Below are 20,490 nucleotides of genomic sequence, written 5' to 3'. Positions count from 1 at the left end.
GATCGGAGCGTGGTGTGAGAAGAGTGAAGAGCGGAGGTGTTCACAAGGGAAGAAGCTTGGAGTAACCTATGGAGCTAGAGCTAGCCTTCAGTAACGCTATTACTGTACAAGAAACAGGCATCATTTGGCCCGTTTCCATGTAGTTACATAGTCACTGATATGATCATAACCACTACAGTGCTCAATTACCTATTTTTGAGGGGGAAATAAACTTTTTTCGCCCTAAGAATTTCGCCGCGAAAGCATGAACTGTCCTCTGGAGGACATCCACCAGACCAGCGGGCGCCCGTGGATTGTTGTCGGCCGCGGCAGGTGAGGAAGGCGGGGAGGAATTAGAAGGATGCCCTGCTAGCCTGGCTAATGCAACTAACACACAGTTCGCCACTGCAGAGACTACTATTCACCAACGCCAGATGGATCGCACACAAAATGGACATATATGCTACAAATACACAGGGAACTGCTGTGTGATGATTATTACCGAAGCCTGGCTGAACACTCACTCATCCCAGACGGCAGCTCGCAGCTAAAAAGGGTAGGTGAATAGAACAGAACAGACATTTTAATTGCATTTTGTGTCTGTTAAGAGGCACAAAGGCACTCTTTATGATATGCCCCCAAAACTGCCGTTCTAGCTAAGTGGGAGCTCTCGGCATTAGCTGCAGCAGCTCCAGTTAGCTAGCACCGATTCGGCTCGTTTTTTTTTGCTATCGACAGTACTCACATACTTATAGCGATCAAGATTAACGTAAAAATTGCCCAGAGTTCTCCTTTAAGCTTTACATTGATGTAACACATTAACGGTGATTAACGGATTACATTTCTTAAAATTACTGGACTATTGGTTGAATTCCAATGTAGAATGCGGTCTGTTAAGACCGCTGCGAAGTATAACACACCGTTGCCATGAAAAACAGAGCGTTACTATGGACGCAGTTCTGTTCACTCAGGCAATATAATCGCTACACACAGCCTACGACGTAGCTACGGCGGCAGTTCGACGCAAGCCGTTTGTGCAAAACTGTGGAAAAACTGCAGAAAAAGTGTGGGTGTTGAACCCTCTCACCGGGAAAAGTGTGGGTGTTAAAACACCCACATCCCCCACGGATGCGACGCCCCTGGGCTCAATTGCAACCAAGAAAATGATAGCTCAACGCTGGCTCCCCCCCCACTCGCTTTGTATAAAAGAGTGGTTAGCGTATTTTCTAGACATAGTTATGCTTGAGCTCTCTACAGCAAGGATAAACAAAGCCAAATCATCAACTATCGACCTATGGAAAAGCACAGCAGCACAAATATCAGACCTAATGACCTCAGTGCCACAAGAACTAGAGGAGAGTGATTAGGCAAGGTGGGATTTCTATTTGTTTGTTTGTTTTTCCTTGAGACCGCAGAGGGTGGGGGGTGGGTGAGGGTTTTTGTATTTGTGCAGTTTGTGTTTTTCTGTTGCATGCACCATTTGACACTGACTGTCATACATTGTGGAGTTTGTTCTGTATGTCTGAATGATAAATGGTGCTAATAAAAAATGTATCTAAAAAAAAGCACCACGTGCAGCTATATGATGAGTGTATGGCAAAAAAAGTCAAGTGAAAGTAGTGATACTCTAGCCCAGTCTAGTAAACAAACTAGTATTTCAGAGTCGTTTGCGATTATTAACACTGTGACCAAAGATGGGTTTCAAAAACTCATCCGAACGATAAAAGATAGGCAATTCCCTCCCATATACCTACTTCAGTCAAGTTGCCTTCCCAGAACTGTACAAAGAGTGTAGGAAAAAAGTTGAAACGGAACTAAAAAATATTGAGTTATTACGCCACAACAACTGATTTGTGGTCAAGCAGAACTACTGAGCCGTATCTAAATCTCACCATACAAATCATAAATGATGAAACAGCAAACTATCCTGTTGACCACACAGGAGAGAATATTGCTCATGGACTAACAGAGTTTGTCCAGCTGGTGTCTACAAGAAAAGGGCCAGACGTGCATTACCACTCATTATGAATCAAACTGTATCAAAGCTGTGGAACTAAATCAATGGACAAGGCTTCAGTGTTTTGGCGGCTTGCAATTGGTTAAGTACAGGTCTCTCTCTCTCTTTCTCCCTCTCTCTGTGTTAGTTGTTTGCTTTTTGTCTTTGATGAATTGTTTGTATGATAAGTTCTGTTTAAATTATATTTAATAAATTATTATTACAATTATTATTAATAATAACAACCTGCTTTACGATTTATTTGTTTTACTTTTTGTTGTTGATTGTATTGCCTTATATTAAGCTCTTTGTGCTCTTGGCTACAAACACCAATGAAGTAAATAACAAATGTTGCCTTTGGTCAATAATTTAGTAGGCAATATTCAGTTTATCCAGATTGAGTATTTAGTATGCAGTATGTAGTATGCAGTACGTTAGTATGCAATTTCAAACAAAGCCTTATGCTGTGTTGACACTGCCTGCCTTACACATGATTTGCACGGTGCGATTATATAACAAGTCAATGCAAAGATGTGAATTTGCGCCGGGAGAAGTAAATGGTGCGAATGGCGTGATGAGAACATGCTAATTTGTGTCATTCCCATATCCGTGTGAGCTGAAAAATGTAAACTCGGGTGACAAACTAACGCGACACAAAGCAAATTTGCGCAGCTGGTGTGAACACATAAGTGGGATTGCAGAGGCATTTTCATGGGCTCCACCTTGCTCACAGATGCCACCCGGTGGTTGCTTGAGTACACAACAACTCCCAGGTGTTAGATTTAAAATGTAAACAAACTTAAAGTGGCTATGTGTAACTTTCAGTTTGTGTTGATTCTAGCGCCCACTTTGGACAAAAGCGGTAATGTTTTTACCACACTTGCTGTCAAAAAGGTCTTTTCTTTATGGTGCTGTATTATCCACTGTATATTACTGAGTTAGCGTTACCGGGAGGTCGTATAGTTGCAATGAATGTTTTGCTAAGACAGAAAATCATTCATTACAATAAGAGAACAACATTTAAAAGTTACATATAGTCACTTTAAGTACCCCCCCCCCCCTGCATTACTGTTCCTGGGGAACAGTTGCAAAAGGAAATAAGAGAGACCTATATTGTGATATTGTTGGGTTGTTAAATTTGTATACTGGCTGAATATAGAACCACAATGACATAGTCATGGTAATAAGGGATATAAACATTTCCAGAACACACATTGGTTGATGGGACCTTAGTGTTTTATCAAGAATGAAATGAGGAGTTGGTTTCAGCCTCCCATGACCCTAAACAGGATAGGCAGTTAAGAAATGGAAGATTTATTGAAATGAGCTTTAACATGGTATGGTTTCTGTCATGATAAAATAGGGCATGGTGAGATGTTAAGAGTGAGAGGATTCCAATGTGATCTGCGCTAAGACTTCCAAACATATGCATTAGACCAAGAAACCCCCGTCTGAAAAGACACGTGTCGTTGGATACGATTTAGTGGAAAACCACACAGCTGGGAAGATAACACACTTCATTATCCTCCCAGGGAATCTTTCAAGAACTGCTGAGACGCCCCAGAACACACTTTGTGAGGCACTGATTTGAAGAATATTGCCAAATAGATGCAGTAGTGATCATGGCATGTTGCTCTCGCTCTATAATTTTAGAATCTCTTCACAGAGTTCTGCTAAAACACTGCTCAAAAGTGGAAAACAAGTTCACCAGCCGAGTTTACACAAGCATACACAGAGAGTAAACTGACCTTTTTTTAACATATGGTTAATATTATTTGGTGCAAATAATAGTCACAAGCTGTTACATTGATTGATTTCCATTATGAGCAAGAAGCAGGACCTTAAGAGTGGTAACAATTCTACAGACAGTTAAGCTACACATGCATTCTCCTCTGTTTATGTATGTAATATATGTTAAGAAACGTGTATTGGTAGGGCTCAGTCAAACCAGCATTTATAACAGCAACATTTTTAAATGGAAACAATTTATTTCAATGTCCTTGCCCCAATCACTGGATTTGTTTGTTTCATTCTGAGTTTATCATTGGTGAACACCTAAGAACAGTAATTACTGGATGTAACGCTAACTTCAGTTCTATGAGTGGGAGCGAGTGAGACAGTGCCTTGACGCGGGCAGGAGATGATACCCATGACCAGACATGTAACGCTGATGACCTGCCAATGCACATTCAACCGGCACTGGACCCATTCATATGAGTCAGCCGTCACTCTGTGAGTAGAGAATCCAGTCTGCAGTGTATTCCAGACACTTCACTGATAAACCAGAGAATTGTTCAGTAAAAAACGGCTTTATGGTCAAAGAAAGTTTTTGTATCATACACTTCCGTCCTTCGCCCACTCCCCCCCCCTCTCTCTCTCTGACCCTCTTTTGTCTTTGTCTGTTTCTGTTGCTGAAAACAGTTGAAAGAGCATTATCCAAGATAGGCCTGTTTTTATTTAATAGAGACTATTTATTTTTGGTACATTTACGTGTTGCAGCCAGGGTTCGAATTACACAGTGGCTTTTGGGGGAGCCCCATTTTCAGATGCGCGCCAGTACTAAAACATGTCACATGCACGTGCATAAATACAAGTGTGAACCACGGTCAATTCTACTAATACCACTGCAAGCAGTTAAAGGTGCAGTAGGTAAGACTTATAAAACAAACTTTCTGTCATATTTGCTGAAACTGACCTTATGTTCGAGTAGAACTACATTAAGCAGGTAATTAAAAGAAAAATCTGGCTCCTCTGGCACAACCTGCTGCCTGTAGTGCGATTTGCAAAAATCCACAGCTCCCTGTTCAGATGCACCAATCAGGGTCAGGGGGGGTGTCTAACTGCGTGTCAATCACTGCTCATGCACATGCATTAATTCTCCCTTGTGGGGGCAGGGGCTTAGGAGACCGTTTTGGGCTTTAGCAGAAAAGGGGGAGGGACTGAGAAGTTGTCGATGTTCACATTTTTTGGTTAAGTCCTGGATCTTCGCAATCCTACCTACGGCACCTTTAATACGGCCAGTAGAAATATAAAAACTACGTAAGATTCACGCAAGGACTTTAATAGCCTCATCGGAGAAAAACAAAATCATAAAGCACTGATTTGTCACCAGGTTCAGGCTCCTGTTTGCTGCTCCAGGTGGCAATGGTGGTTTTGAATTTGAACGTTGCGCCGCTTCACACACAGATGGCCACATCAAGAATAGACAGAATTTTAAAAGAGAGACAGATGTTCGTAAATGGAATGTAATGAGCAAATAAACACACAACATTGACATAATAATTCTTTATTTCTTCAGGAGCTCATGTCCTTGTCAGGGGAGCCTGTAATTCAAACCATGGTTGCAACTATATAATTTCAAACAGGAAATAAAACCCTGTCTTTGCATTTTATTTTAATCACAGTCTGTTTTAATAAAAGTGCTTGTAACATCTCACATGTGGCTTTGACTTACAACTTAACATCTAGCCTTCTTCGTAGAAAATATAGAGATATATATTGTGTATCGTCATTCAGACAAAATAACTGAGATATGATTTTTGGTCCATATGGCCCAGCCCTCGTTTCTACACTACTTTTCTTCCATTTGTACACATTTTTTTATAATTTTAATTTGTAGTTTGATTGGCTCTGGTATGATTGGCTGTTGATCTGTTCAGCTATTCCCTTTGAGAATCCATTTAGGCAAATGTGTCCAAAAACAAGTTTTTAACTCCTTATTTGGAATGTTTGGTTAAAAGTATTTAAAAATTGGTATAATCCTGTTTAGGTGTTTGTAAAGTTATACAGGTTTATTCCACTTTAAAGGTACTTTTTTCTAGTTTTATAAGAAAGATTTCGGGAGCTCATGTAAGCATGATCTCTCATACTATGCATAGTGTATGTACTTTGAGAGCAACAAGAAGCCAGAGTCACATTCCTTGTATGTGTTCACACTTTCTTGGCCATTAAAGCAACACTAGAGAACTTTTCCCGCTTCGGTGCCCCTACAGGTTGGAAGCGGAATTGTCCATTACATTACATTATGCAAGTTTGCCAGATCGGGTAGTGGATCTGTAGTTCGAATGAACTGGACAATGTAATGTAATGGACAATTCCGCTTCCAACCTGTAGGGGGACCGAAGTGGGAAAAGTTTTCTAGTGTTGCTTTAAAGCTGATTCTGACCTAGATCCAGATTCTTCAAAGGTTTCTGCTTCTTAAACAGAAGTTTTCCCTCGCTACTGTCGCCAAGTGCTTGCTCATGGCGGAATGTTGGGTCTCTGTACATCTTAGAGTTTGGTCTTGACCTGCTCTATATGAAAGGTGTCCTAAGATAACTTCTGTTGGGATTTGACACTATAAATGAAATTCAATAAAGACCTCAAGAGTCAGTGTGGGTTAACTGCCATAACAGGACATTTATTAGAACATATACTTTCTCGAAAAGAAAGGAAAGGGAGAGGACAGTCGTTCCACAGCAAGCAGTTGTTCAGGTGAGAGCTTAGATAAAGAGCTCAGCCAGACGTGAACCTCCTCCCCTCCTTCACATTATTTTCTCTATATCAGTCTCTTCTTGTCTAATTCGTATTGCTCTCTCTTGTTCCTGCTCGCCTCCGCTCTTTTGTTGGTCTTTTTCCATTGTGTGTCCTCTTATGCAGCCATATTTGACAATAATGAAGCTGCCACATTTATATTGGACAACTACAGAGTAGTGTTGGGTCGTACTCGTAGGGGTACAGATCAGATTATTGGCATATTATCAAAGATGTTTATCAATATTAATAAAGTTATGAATATGGTTATTAATAACTCTATCAAATCAACAAACAATCAAAACGGGGCACCACCCTGAAACTTCAGGGGCCAATATTGAACTGTGGAATAGTCTCATTTGTCAGTGGAAGGGTGAAATCCGAGCACTGACCTGTGTTTAACCAGCAATTAATACAATAATACACAAATAATCACAAACAACTGCTAATTAAAGTATAGTAGAATTTATTAACTTCAAAATTATCAATGGCCAATCAATAATCCTTTGATTAATTAAAACCAATATACGTTTCTTTTAAGTACAACAAAACAAAGCAAAAACAAAACAGCATGTGGAGAGACCCTTTCTGTGTGTGTGTGTGTGTGTGTGTGTGTGGGTGTGAGAGAGTGAGTGTGAAAGAGTAGGGGGTGACGAGGTGTAGTCTAGCCAAAGACTACAAAAATGGCTACTCTTGTGAGCTGCACAAAACTGTTTCACCCCAAGAGGGCGGTATTGATAGGCTAGGCCCAAGATTAGCCGTTAGCTCATTCAGGCTAAGCTATGTGCTACCAACAATAGGCTAGCTGCTAAGATAACATGTCTGCACACGTGTGGTTGACAAGAGGGAGACACCGGAGCGCAGAACTGTGGGGCGGTGCGCGCTCTGCAGTTTATGTGACTCGCTGTTTGGCCAGCTGTTCACCTTAGCGCGTGTGGGTAACTAGCTATGTGTTCATATATGTGTGTGTGAGAGAAAGGTTAGAGAAGTAGGAAACAAAGATATATATATATATATATATATATATATATATATATATATATATATATATACTTGGATCTAACAGTACCTAAAACTCCTCAGCAGTGGGAGAAGCAGAAAGTAGCATTTACAGCCTGAACAAGCTAGCTACATATTCAACACAACATATCAACAATGCACCGTGATCAGAGTACATTCACAGAATAGATTTGACTCAGCGGTCACAATCCTAGATTAATACATTACACGCGCAGCAGTAGCGCTGTATTAATCAGATCACATTAATGGTAACACAAAGTAGCAACAATAGCAAATTACTCATTAATAAAACACACTATTTATCTCTGCCCAGACGTAAGCCTTCTTACTGTGTGTTCAGTCCGTTTGTCCGTAGGTTTCCACGAAAGAAACGGGGGTGAGTGTCTGCTCGTCAGCAGATCAGAGGAAGCTCTCCTTCCAAAAAGAGCAGAAGGAAGAGAGCTAGAGTCGACTTGAGAAGAAAAACGTTGTTTCCTTCTCCTGCAGATATGAAAACACTGGCGAGTGGTTTCAGAGGATCCATGGTGCTCCCAGCACCGAAATTAAATCCACTTTGTTTCAAAAATGGAAGTTTTAGCACAAACTTGTCGTGCTGACCTGTCGTCAATTGGAGTTGAGGTGGAAAGCTGAGATTTCTGTGTGTCATGCTGTAGTGACAAAGTCACAGGGCAAAAGACGAGAAGTGGGGGGTGACATGGAGTTTTATAGCTCAGGCCACCAGACCTGGCTCCATGCTGGTTTTATGGTACCTCTGAACCAATGGGAGAGTCAAAGTGAAGCTGAAGGTGTCGAACCTTATCTGTAGGCCCCTCCCTGACGCCATTTTACTCTTCTTAGCTCCTTCATTTAGGAGTTTGGAGCAAGGGATGTGGACTTTACCGTAGGCCAAGATCCTTTGTCTGAAAGACCACATGGTCTCTGGGCCTTTTGTCTTTGAGTCACATGTTGACTGAAAACCCTTTGCTTGAAAAAGATTATGTTTAACCTCCTCGACGGTCCCAACAGTAGTTATGGTCAAATGAAGCCTCATGAAGCTTTGTGAAGCATTGTCTTTATTTTCTGAGCCCACTAGATGGCGTTTTCTGTTCAACAATTGGTTGAAAGCACATTCCTTAAGCCTTTAAACCAAGAGCGGCATCTAGTGGGCTCAGAAATTAAATAAAATGGTTCATAAAGCTTCATGAGGTTTAATTTGGCCATCACTACTTCAGAGTGCAGTATGAGTTTAGCTCCACAGTCGTAACTGTTTCTGAAAAGGAACTGCCAGTAGCTAATGCAGCATGTGTTACAGGATAATACAGGATAAACAAAGACGTAGCGTTAGACAGTTTTAATTATAATATTCAGCTATTCTGTAAAGTCCATCGAGTATACAATATTTAGACAGTTACATAAGACAAATCATGTTTTATTACTTTATTAAAGTTGGGGGATGCAGAATGCAAAAAAAAACTGTGAAGTAGAGTGAGACCTCTTCCTGCAGCTCTCCCTCTGCCCTCTCTGTCCAGCTCAAGCACGGGCATGTACCGGCTTCATACAGTAACCTGTCATTTATTTCTTTCCTATGCCGTTATATAGTGGGGATTCTATGAAAATCATAATCCTGTTTTCTTTGTAAAGCCCTTTGAGATGACATACTGCGATTCAAGGCTCTCGCTAGCTACAGAAACATGAACTTGAATTAGCAGTAGCCATGAGCTAAGATAAGCAGAAGGCACGTCTGACGTGTTTTCTCTCACATTGCCAACGGTGTGTCCTCGTTCAGATGGCAGCAGTCGGCAATACCGCGGCTTTGGCCTCTGGTTCTCGCAGCAGGCTAATGCTGTCATCCAAACAAGGAGACGCCGGAGCCTATGTGAGAGGAAATGTTAACACGGCAAACAAGCCAATGTTTGTGCTAGGCTGAAGGCTAACCTCAGCAGACCAGCTCGCCCAACTTTTTTCACAGATAGGTCTGACAATGCAAGACTACATTCTCTATCACTCTCTTTCTTGTCTCACCCACTCTGTCTTCCTCTTTGGTATGCAATACACATGCCTAATGAGCACTTGTTGCATTTGGGTGACTGAGTGAGATTGCAGGAGCCACCCTCCCATACATACTCCTGGGCTCTAACAGGCAATTATTCCAAAAAAAGGACAGTGTAAGGGCCACCAACTCTTTGCCCTTCCTCAGTGTCATTAATTATAAGTGTCGACACGGCAAATTATCCTCTTCCTTAGTGCACACTCACACATGCACACTCAAATAAGCCATATGGACGGATATCAACTTCTCTAAAGGCCCCCATAATTTGTGGTTTATAATGGATTAGTGCTATCTGTCATATGCCATAACATTGATTAAGAGGTATGTATCTCAACTGGTGGAATGCATGTTTCTTCGACAAGAAACCCAATAATTCTGGTAGATTGAAAGCCCCCACCTTCTTTTAATCTACCTTCTTATCCCTCCTTTACTAAAATGGCTTTGTTGTTCCAAGCATGCTACTCATTAGCATTCACAAACACCATCTCCTTTAATCATTTTCACAGTAGATACTACAAGCACTCTGCAGGTAGTGACTCATTAGTGTTTTACACATCCAGGTCCTATGTATAGCTGGCATTAAATGATAGGCCATTCATAAATTATTTTTATTAAGATATGTAGTAGCAATTTTGTTCCAGGATTTTACACACCTGCTGTATCACACAGATTTATGTAATTGGACGGCCATATTAAAACCAGACAGAAGAAACAGTGATAGCCAGGACATGCTGACCCAGGGAGTGAATGTGATGAAGTTGTGGCTTTTCTGGAGCGTTGAAGTGTTGGTCCTGGAATATAGGGCAGTAGCGTACACTATGTTGACGCATTGATTTACGTATGCCTGTGATGACGTGCATCAAGACATTGCATACATACATACAGTATATCACCAGTGACTTGCCTTTTATTTAGGAAAATAAACTTGCATGTTTGTCCAGTGATGTTCAGTCATTTTAACATTACATTTCAAGTAGACATACCTATATACCTGCCCCCTAGGTGGCTGATGTAGGTCATATTTGTATTGTTGCAGGTTGTTTGATTTGTCCCTGTCACCTGTCTGTATTGCAGTAAGAATATAGAACTGTGTGCAAAAAGTTGCTCATTGTATCTTGTCTGTGCACCAATGATTACAGGAACTGCTGATAACTATTTCAGCATGATGTTTTATGGTCCAAATTTGCATACATGTAAACAAATGCAGGCTAAAAAGCAGGGCTCAATGTGTAACCCCAGCTAAGCCTCTATAGCAACATTATACTTCCTGCTGGCAACCCCAAATGCATGATGGGAAGTGCACTTCCAAAACTCAGACCATAATACATATTACATGCATCTGGGGCACATTACTTCCTGCATTGAAACTGTATGTTGGCAGTGGATATAATTCATGGATATATTATTAGAACTCGATACAGACTTCAAGGCGGAGCCCTGTTCATTCCTTTGAGAGTTGCTCAGTGTGTTAGGCCTGCTGCTCCTAGGTAGCTTCTCTGTCTCTCCTCTTCCCCTCTGTCTGTCCTAATTACAGGAGTGGAGTTTGGTGTGCGGGAGTCAGGGTTCCAGCTGCATCTCATTTACCTCAATCAACTTCTGCTTCATATACCCGGTCAACCCTCCACTCTCAGATCATAGTCAAGACGACCACAGTTAGTCTCGCTCTTGACCAACCTTGCTACCTGTTTGCTATTTGTATATTTGCCTGTCCTGATCCGTTCTCTTGTGCTTCAGCTACTATTGGAACCTGACTCCTGCTACTGCCTCACTCCTGCCATCCACCGGACCAGACAACCACCACTTGACCTCACCACTAGCCGACCACTGGATTACTCTGACGGAACCACTCCTGCTCGGAACCCACCGGACCTGTTTGCCTCTCTGGAAACCTGGACTTGCTTTTCTCACTCTGGCTCTGCGTTTATATCTGCTCTTGTTTCAAACGTAACTATTCAAGACTATATCCGATAACAGTCAGATGTTGCTCAACCGGGTCCAACTACTCACAAATCAAGTATCTGCCCTCGCCACTCAAGTTAACACCGCACCCCCCGTTCATGGCATGCAAGCTGCCTCTCCCCCCGGTTTCTCCCGCCTGTTTTGCCCGCTCCGCCAGCACGGACTAGAGAGCAGTTTGTTCCTGCTCCTGAGCGTTAAGGTGGAAACATGAGAACCTGTGGTGATTTTCTTACACAGTGTTCTTTAGTGTTTGAGCAGCAGCCACTCCCCTATGCCACCGAAAGATCCCATATCGCTTACGTCAGTCAGCTGTGTGCGACTCATATGTTGCCTTCACCACAGAGATGAGGAAGGTTTTCGATCACCCCGTACGGGATAATTTCTATTCAATTTTATTTGTAGTTAACTTAACTATTATATACTAATTTATAGATAACAAGAGTTATCTCAAGACAATTTACAGATAGAGTAGGTCAAAACCACACTCTATAATATACAAAGACTCAACAATTCCAGTAATTCCCCCAAGAGCAAGCATTTAGTGCGACAGTGGCGAGGAAAAACTCCCTTTTAGGAAGAAACCTCGGTGGTGAGAAAAACTTCCTTTAAGGGAGAAACCTCGAACCGACTCAGGCTCTTGGTAGGCGGTGTCTGACGGTGCCGGTTGGGGGTGTGATGAAATTGTAGTAGTTCATGGCATAGCAGGGCACTGCAGGGTGTTACAGGACGTAGCAGGGCACAGCAGAGCATAGCAGGGTGTAGCAGGACGTAGCAGGGCACTGCAGAGCGTAGCAGGGTGTAACCGGGCATAGCAGGGCGCGCAGCAGGACCATGGCGACAGCGGCAAACATGATTTAGGTGCCACCCTAATCCAAGGAAACATGCTGGGTGAAAAAAAAAAAAGGGGAATAAGCTCCCCAGAGCTGGGTTAGTAACAAGCATTTCTGGGACATGGATGCACACAGATGGAAAGAGAGAGAAGCTCAGTGTGTCAAAGGAAGTCCCCCGGCAGTCTAAAATTATAACAGCATAATTAAGAGAGACAGGTTAAGGAGAGAAGCCTGGTCGGGCTAGAACGCTCCCCCGATCGAGCTGTACTGGCCTGCCTCCCTCTACTTTGATTATATCATTGATTATATGGTAGATGAATCTGACGACTATGAAGAGAAGGGGTGCCACGTCTGTAGACACACACACTCCCCCGCCTGTCTAGCTGAACGCTGCAACTCCTCACTCCCTAACTATAAGCTTTATCGAAGAGGAGAGTTTTAAGTTTACTCTTAAAAGGTGACAGTGTCTGCCCCCTGAACCCAGACTGGAAGCTGGTTACACAGGAGAGGAGCCTGATAGCTGAAAGCTCTGGCTCCCATTCTACTTTTAGAGACTCTAGGAACCACAAGTAATATAAGCTTTCTAAGCCTTCTGGGAGCGCAGTGCTCTAGTGGGGCAATAAAGTACTATGAGCTCTTCAATATATGATGGTGCTTGACCGTTTAGAGCTTTGTAGGTCAGAAGAAGGATTTTAAATTCAATCCTGGATTTTACAGGAAGCCAATGCAGAGAAGCTAATACAGGAGAAATATGATCTCTTTTCTTAGTTCTTGTCAGAACACGCGCTGCAGCATTCTGGATCAGCTGGAGAGTCTTAAGGGTTTTATTTGTGCATCCTGATAGTAAGGAATTACAATAGTCCAGCCTGGAAGTAACAAATGCATGGACTAGTTTTTCAGCATTGTGTTGAGACAGGATGTTCCTAATTTTGGCAATGTTACGAAGGTGAAAAAAGGCTGTTCTTGAGGTTTGTTTTAAGTGGGCGTTAAAGGATATATCCTGATCAAATATAACTCCTAGATTTATGACAGTAGTGCTGGAGGCCAGGGCAATACCATCCAGAGTAGCTATATCTTTAGATAATGAGGTTCAGAGGTGTTTAGGGCCCAGCACAATCACTTCAGTTTTGTCTGAGTTTAACATCCGAATATTGTAGGTCATCCATGATTTTATATCTTTGATGCATGCTTGGCTGGTTTCATCTGGCTTAATTGATAGGTATAATTGGGTGTCATCCGCATAACAATTGAAGTTAATTGAGTGTTTCCTAGTAATATTGCCTAGAGGAAGCATATATAAGTTGAATAGAATTGGTCCAAGCTTGTGGACCGCCATGGCTAACTTTAGCGTGCCTGGAGGATTCTTTGTTAACATTAACAAATTGAGATCGATCAGATAAATAGGACTTAAACCAGCTTAGTGCAATTCCTTTAATGCCAACTAAGTGTTCCAGTCTCTGTAACAGGATGGTATGGTCAATAGTGTCGAATGCAGCACTAAGATCTAGTAAGACAAGTATGGAGACAAGTCCTTTGTTAAGAAGAGGTTTTATCACAACTACTTTAAATGACGGTGCGGTACATAACCTGTTAATAAAGACATATTGATCATATCTAGTAATGAAGTGTTAGCCACGGGTAACGCTTCTTTGAAGCGTAACTCTCGCCAAAATGCAACCTAGGGTGTTTTTGTGAATGTACTCGAGTCAAACCTTCGTTTAAAAGCATATATAGGACGGAAGCGGCACTTTTAAGATGTACCGTATTTTCGTTTTTTGGTCAAATGTCCTTTTGAATGGGAGTAATAGGGGCACTTTTATGCTAGCCTCAAAATAGCTACACTAAGAAGGCTCGACACAACATGAAACTTTGCTCCAAGTGTCACCAGGGTCTCTACACATGAACTCGAACATTGAGAACATTGTTTGTGTACCCAGAGTTTACTAAAAAGAAAGGTTTTGAACAACTCACCGTAGCTCTTGTTGTTTCTGGCCGCTACCACCTCGGCAGTCAAAGCGAGTCGATATCAAAACAAGTAGCCACAGATTTAGTATATCCCTTGTGCACCGGTGTAGTTAAGGTGTAGAGCCCCTGGTGATACTAGAGCAAAGTTTCATGTTGTGTCGAGCCTTCTTAGTGTTTTAAAATAGCTATTTTGAGGCTAGCATAAAAGTGCCCCTATTACTCCCATTCAAAAGGCCATTTGACCGAAAAACAAAAATACGGTAAATCTTAAAAGTGGCGCTTCTGTCCTAAATATGCTTTTAAACAAAAGTTTGACTCGGGTACATTCACAAAAAGACCCTAGGTTGCATTTTGGCGAGAGTTACGCTTTAAGTAGCCTCATTGGGATGGGGTCTAAGAGACAGGTAGATGGCTTAGCTGAAGAGACCTTTAACATTAATTGTTGAAGGTCTATAGGATAAAAACAGTCTAAGTATATGTCAGATATTGTCATTCTTTCTAGCTGTCCTGCGTTTAAAGGTGAACCGCTAGAAGTTGAGGGCAAGAGGTGATGAATTTTATAATTGTTATAATTTTATCATTAAAGAAGCTCATGAAGTTGTCACTACTCAGAGCTATAGGAATAGATGGCTCAATAGAGCTGTGACTCTCTGTCAGCCTGGCTACAGTACTGAAAAGAAACCTTGGGTTGTTCTTATTTTTTCTATTAGTGATAAGTAATAATCTGAGCTGGCATTTCTGAGGGCCTTCCTATATGTTTTCAGACTGTCTTGCCAATCTAAACGAAATTCTTCCAGTTTGGTGGAACGCCATTTACTTTCACGTTTTCGCGAGGTTTGTTTTAATTGCTAGTTTGGGCATTATACCAAGGTGCTAGTTTCCTTTGCTTAATCATGTTCTTTTTGAGAGGAGCAACAGAGTCTAAAGTAGTCCGTAGCAAGGCCGTAGCACCGTCTACAAAATTATCAATTTGGGAGGGACTAAAGTTAACATAAGTCCTCTTATATTAAGGAATGGCATTGAATTAAATGCTGTTGGAATATCTTCCTTAAATTTAGCTATGGCACTGTCAGATAGGCATCTAGTATAGAAGATTTTATTTAATTTCGTATAGTCGGGTAGTAAGAATTCAAAAGTTATTAGAGAATGGTCTGATAATAAAGGATTCAGCAGAAATACTACTAAATCTTCAATTTAAATGTCATATGCCAGCACAAGGTCGAGGGTGTGGTTAAAACAGTGAGTGGCCTTATGCACATTCTGACTGAAACCAATTGAATCTAGTAGTGAGTTGAAAGCAATTCTAAAGGCTATCGTTGTCAACGTCCACATGGATATTAAAATCACCTACAATAAGTACTTTGTCTGATTTAACGACTATGCATGATAAAAAGTCAGAATATGGACCTGGAGCTCGGTAAACAACAACAAATATAATTGGCTGTAGTGTTTTCCATGTTGGATGTAGAAGGTTAAGAATAAGGCTTTCAAACAAGTTATAATTTAGTTTAGGTTTAGGATTAATTAACAGGCTTGAATCAAAGATGGCTGCAACTCCCATTGCAACTCGACATTTTAACATATTCATGTTTCAGTAAGACAGAATTTGTCAATCAGAATTTGTCAGTCAATCAATTTGATTATCTGATATCAAATTGTCTACTAGTATTGCTTATGAGACAGAGATCTAATATTTAATAGTCCACATCTAATTTTCCTATTCTGTTCTATCATTGCCGTGGTACATTTTAATTCTAATTGGGTTGTTAAGTATAGGTAAGGAGGCAGCTTAACGTTTGTTGTCTCTTCGGCAGGGATCACGCAGCATGACGGAGATTGTGGTGGAGTTCCGGACTCTGGCAGCGGTGAGTGCCTGGAATGATGAGGCGTTACAAGGAGTGTTTATTAACGCTTTGTCTGAGACTTTGAAGGATGAACTGGTGTCACATGATGAATCTGCTACGCTGGATAAACTGATTTCTCTAGCCATCAGGTTGGATAACCGTTTTCGGGAGCGCCGCCATAAGAGAACGGGCGGTCCCAGATTACCTGTCTGTCGTCAATCAACTCCTCCCTGCTGCTATGCTCCGGACGTGAACGAGTCTCCCCGAGTCTCTACGAGGAGCGCTGAACCCGAACCTATGGAGGTGGGTCGTGCACGATTGTCCTCTGAGGAGCGTGCACGCCGCATTCAAGCTCGATCTTGCCTTTATTGTGGAGATGCTGGTCATTTTGTCGCTTCCTGCCCAGTTTGCTCGGGAAACGGACCGGCTCATCATTAATGGGAGAAGTTTTGGTGAGCCGAGCGGCGAGTTCTCCCTCTTCTCCCCGTATTCAGCTCCAGGCCTCCCTCTAGTGGCAGTCCTGGAGTTTCCCGGTTGGTGCGCATATTGACTCTGGTGCTGATGTTTTTTGGATCATGAATTGGCCCAACAAATAGACATTGAGACTGTTCCACTTGACTGTCCACTGCAGGCTAAGGCCCTTAATGGGTTATTACTGGCTCGAGTAACTCATCAGACTGTTCCTGTGTTACTCCGGATTTCAGGAAATCAAGAGAAGATTAAGTTGCACTAATTGACTGTCCTCAGACCCAACCTGATTTTTGGTATCCCCTGGTTACGGAAACACAACCCGCACATTGATTGGTCAACTGGTAAAATTGTTTCCTGGAGCACATTTTGTCATTGTAACTGCCAGCACTGAACCTCTACCCCCACCGGAGTCCATGGACCTCTCTGCTGTTCCTATCATGTCTATCATGACCTGGCGTCGGTCTTCAGCAAGCACAAGGCCACTTCTCTTCCTCCACACCGGCCTTACGACTGCGCCATTGATCTTCAGCCTGGAGCCCCTCTTCCCAACAGTTGCTTGTACAATCTCTCCCGCCCGGAGACGGAGGCTATAGAGAACTACATTCGGGGCTCTCTGGCAGCAGGCATCATTCGACCGTCTTCGTCACCAGTGGGGACAGGATTTTTTTTTGCTGGGAAGAAGGATAAAACCGTCAGACCTTGTATTGATTTTTGTGGTCTCAACAATATCACCGTCAAGAATAAGTATTCCTTGCCTTTAATCAGCTCTGCTTTTCCCCCTCTACATGGTGCTTCTGTTTTCACTAAACTGGACCTGCGAAACGCGTACCACCTGGTACACATCCGTAAAGGCGATGAATGGAAGACCGTCTTTAACATGCCATTGGGCCATTTTGAGTACCGGGTTATGCCCTTTGGTTTGTCCAATGCCCCTGCAGTGTTCCAGGCCCTAGTTAATGATGTCCTTCGTGATGTGTTGAACCATTTTGTCTTTGTATATCTGGATGACATCCTAATATATTCCAAGTCCCTCGAAGAGCATGAGCAACATGTTCGACGGCTGCTGGAGAATAAACTGTGAAAATGGAGAAATGTGAATTTCATGTTTCTAAGAACTCTTTTCTGGGTTACATCATCACTCAGGGGGAGTTAAGGATGGACCCAGCTAAGGTCTCCACTGTCACAGACTGGCCAGCCCCCTCGACCCGTAAATGGCTTCAGCGCTTCCTGGGGTTCGCAAACTTCTACAGGAGGTTTATCAAGGACTACAGCTGCATTGCTGCGCCCCTCACGGCTCTCACCTCCATCTTATTTCCGTTCATGTGAACCGAGGGGGCCGAATCGGCATTCAGGGAGCTGAAACATTGCTTCGCGTCAGCCCCCATTCTGGTGCAGCCTGACCCGGACCGCCAGTTTGTCGTGGAGGTGGATGCATCCGACACTGGGGTAGGTGCGGTGCTGTCACAGCGGTCTACTGACGATAACAAACTGCATCCTTGTGCTTTTCTCTCACGTAAACTTTCTCAGGCGCCATATATATTAGAGTGGCTAAAGTCTATAGATTTGTTTGCCTGCAAGTAATGTCCTCTGTACAAGACTCTGTGAAAAGATCTCCCTGAAACATTCATTTAACATAGAACTTTAATGAAGAGAAAGGGTTGGTTAGACGTGGCTTGTGTTCCCAGTGGGACTGTGTGTGTGTGTGTGTGTGTGTGTGTGTGAGAGAGAGAGAGAGAGAGAGAGAGAGAGAGAGAGAGAGAGAGAGAGAGAGAGAGAGAGAAAGGAGAAGTGGAAAGTGAGTCTTCTGGCTGCATAGACGAATCATGCACAATTTATGGCCAGGGGAAAATCTGACACCGCTGTCGAGGGACAGAAGGGTAGGAAGGATGAGAGAGCCGTGGAGTGGCATGGGAGGTACATAAAGAGGAATGGATGGAGGATAATGTGGGTGAAAAAAGCAGAGGAGGAGGAGTGGGAGAAGGAGGAAGAGCAGGAGGTGGGACAGAATAGATAAAATGCAAAGAAGAAGAGAGAAGTTAGTCTGTTGCAGAGATGGGAGTGGAGGAAATGTAAGGAAACCCAATTCAATTCCATTCAATTTTATTTAGTTTCAAATCAGGAGTTATCTCAGGACACTTTACAGATAGAGTAGGTCTATTTGGTGCGACAGTGGCGAGGAAAAATGTCCTTTTTACAGGCAGAAACCACGGACAGACCCTGGCTCTAGGTGGGTAGCCATCTGCCGCTGCCGGTTGGGACACAAAGACACAGAGACACTGACACAGATATACAGAAATATGATTCATAATAATAATAGCAGTTGGCATGATGCGCCGTGGCACTTATAGTAACAATAAAGATAATAGAACTATGACTAGAAATAATAGTTGTAGCAGTGCAGGGTGTCGAGTAGGGTGCAACTGTTTAAATGTAAAAATCTAATTTTAGATGAAATAAATACTTGCTGTTACATTTATTACTATTTTTATGTCAACATACAGTGTGGTCTGTAGATTTTGGGACACAGATCCTAACTTGATGTGTTTAATTAGTGTAAATGCTGTTGAGCAATATTCTTCTTCTTATCCGCGTTTATTCATCACCGCTAGCTTTAAAACCATTTAAGTCACATCAAGTCAAGTCATCCATCCATTCATCTTCGTCCGCTTATCCGGTATCGGGTCGCGGGGGTAGCAGCTCCAGCAGGGGACCCCAAACTTCCCTTTCCCGAGCCACATTAACCAGCTCCGACTGGGGGATCCCGAGGCGTTCCCAGGCCAGGTTGGAGATATAATCCCTCCACCTAGTCCTGGGTCTTCCCCGAGGCCTCCTCCCAGCTGGACGTACCTGGAACACCTCCCTAGGGAGGCGCCCAGGGGGCAGCCTTACCAGATGCCCGAACCACCTCAACTGGCTCCTTTCGACGCGAAGGAGCAGCGGCTCTACTCCGAGCTCCTCACAGATGACTGATGACTCAAAGCACATGTAGACCGGTTGGGCATACTCCCAGGCTCCCTCCAGGATCCTTGCAAGAGTAAAGATCTGGTCCGTTGTTCCACGACCAGGACGGAATCCGCATTGTTCCTCTTCAACCTGAGGTTCGACTATCGACCGAACCCTCCTTTCCAGCACCTTGGAGTAGACTTTACCGGGGAGGCTGAGAAGTGTGATATCCCTGTAATTGGCACACACCCTCTGGTCCCCCTTTTTGAAAAGGGGAACCACCACCCTGGTCTGCCACTCCTTAGGCACCGTCCCCTACTTCCACGCAATGTTGAAGAGGCGTGTCAACCAAGACAACCCCTCCACACCCAGAGCTTTAAGCATTTCTGGACGGATCTCATCAATCCCTGGGGCTTTGCCACTGTGGAGTTGTTTACCTCAGCAACTTCCACCAGGGAAATTGACGACAATCCCCCATCATCCTCCAGCTCTGCCTCTACCATAGAGGGCGTATTAGTCGGATTTAGGAGTTCCTCAAAGTGCTCCTTCCACCGCCCTATTACCTCCTCAGTTGAGGTCAACAGCGTCCCATCCTTACTGTACACAGCTTGGATGGTTCCCCGCTTCCCCCTCCTGAGGTAGCGAACGGTTTTCCAGAAGCACCTTGATGCCGACCGAAAGTCCTTCTCCATGTCTTCTCCGAACTTTTCCCACACCCGCTGCTTTGCCTCTTTCACGGCAGAGGCTGCAGCCCTTCGGGCCCTTCGGTACCTTGCAACTGCCTCCAGAGTCCTCTGGGATAACATATCCCGGAAAGACTCCTTCTTCAGTCGGACGGCTTCCCTGACCACCGGTGTCCACCACGGTGTTCGTGGGTTACCGCCCCTTGAGGCACCTAAGACCCTAAGACCACAGCTCCCCGCCGCAGCTTCAGCAATGGAA

The 20,490-nt window shown here is 43.2% G+C and overlaps 1 pseudogene; it reads right to left on the bottom strand.

The window, feature by feature from the left end:
- Positions 1 to 12,732: 12,732 nt before the first annotated feature.
- On the bottom strand, positions 12,733 to 13,619 carry LOC118495231 (annotated as a pseudogene).
- Between the last annotated feature and the right edge of the window lie 6,871 nt (positions 13,620 to 20,490).

Source organism: Sander lucioperca, chromosome 1 (assembly GCF_008315115.2).
Source record: "Sander lucioperca isolate FBNREF2018 chromosome 1, SLUC_FBN_1.2, whole genome shotgun sequence".
Lineage (NCBI taxonomy): Eukaryota > Metazoa > Chordata > Actinopteri > Perciformes > Percidae > Sander > Sander lucioperca.
Note: the sequence above shows the minus strand (reverse complement) of the source record. Positions and strands in the feature narration are given on the sequence as shown.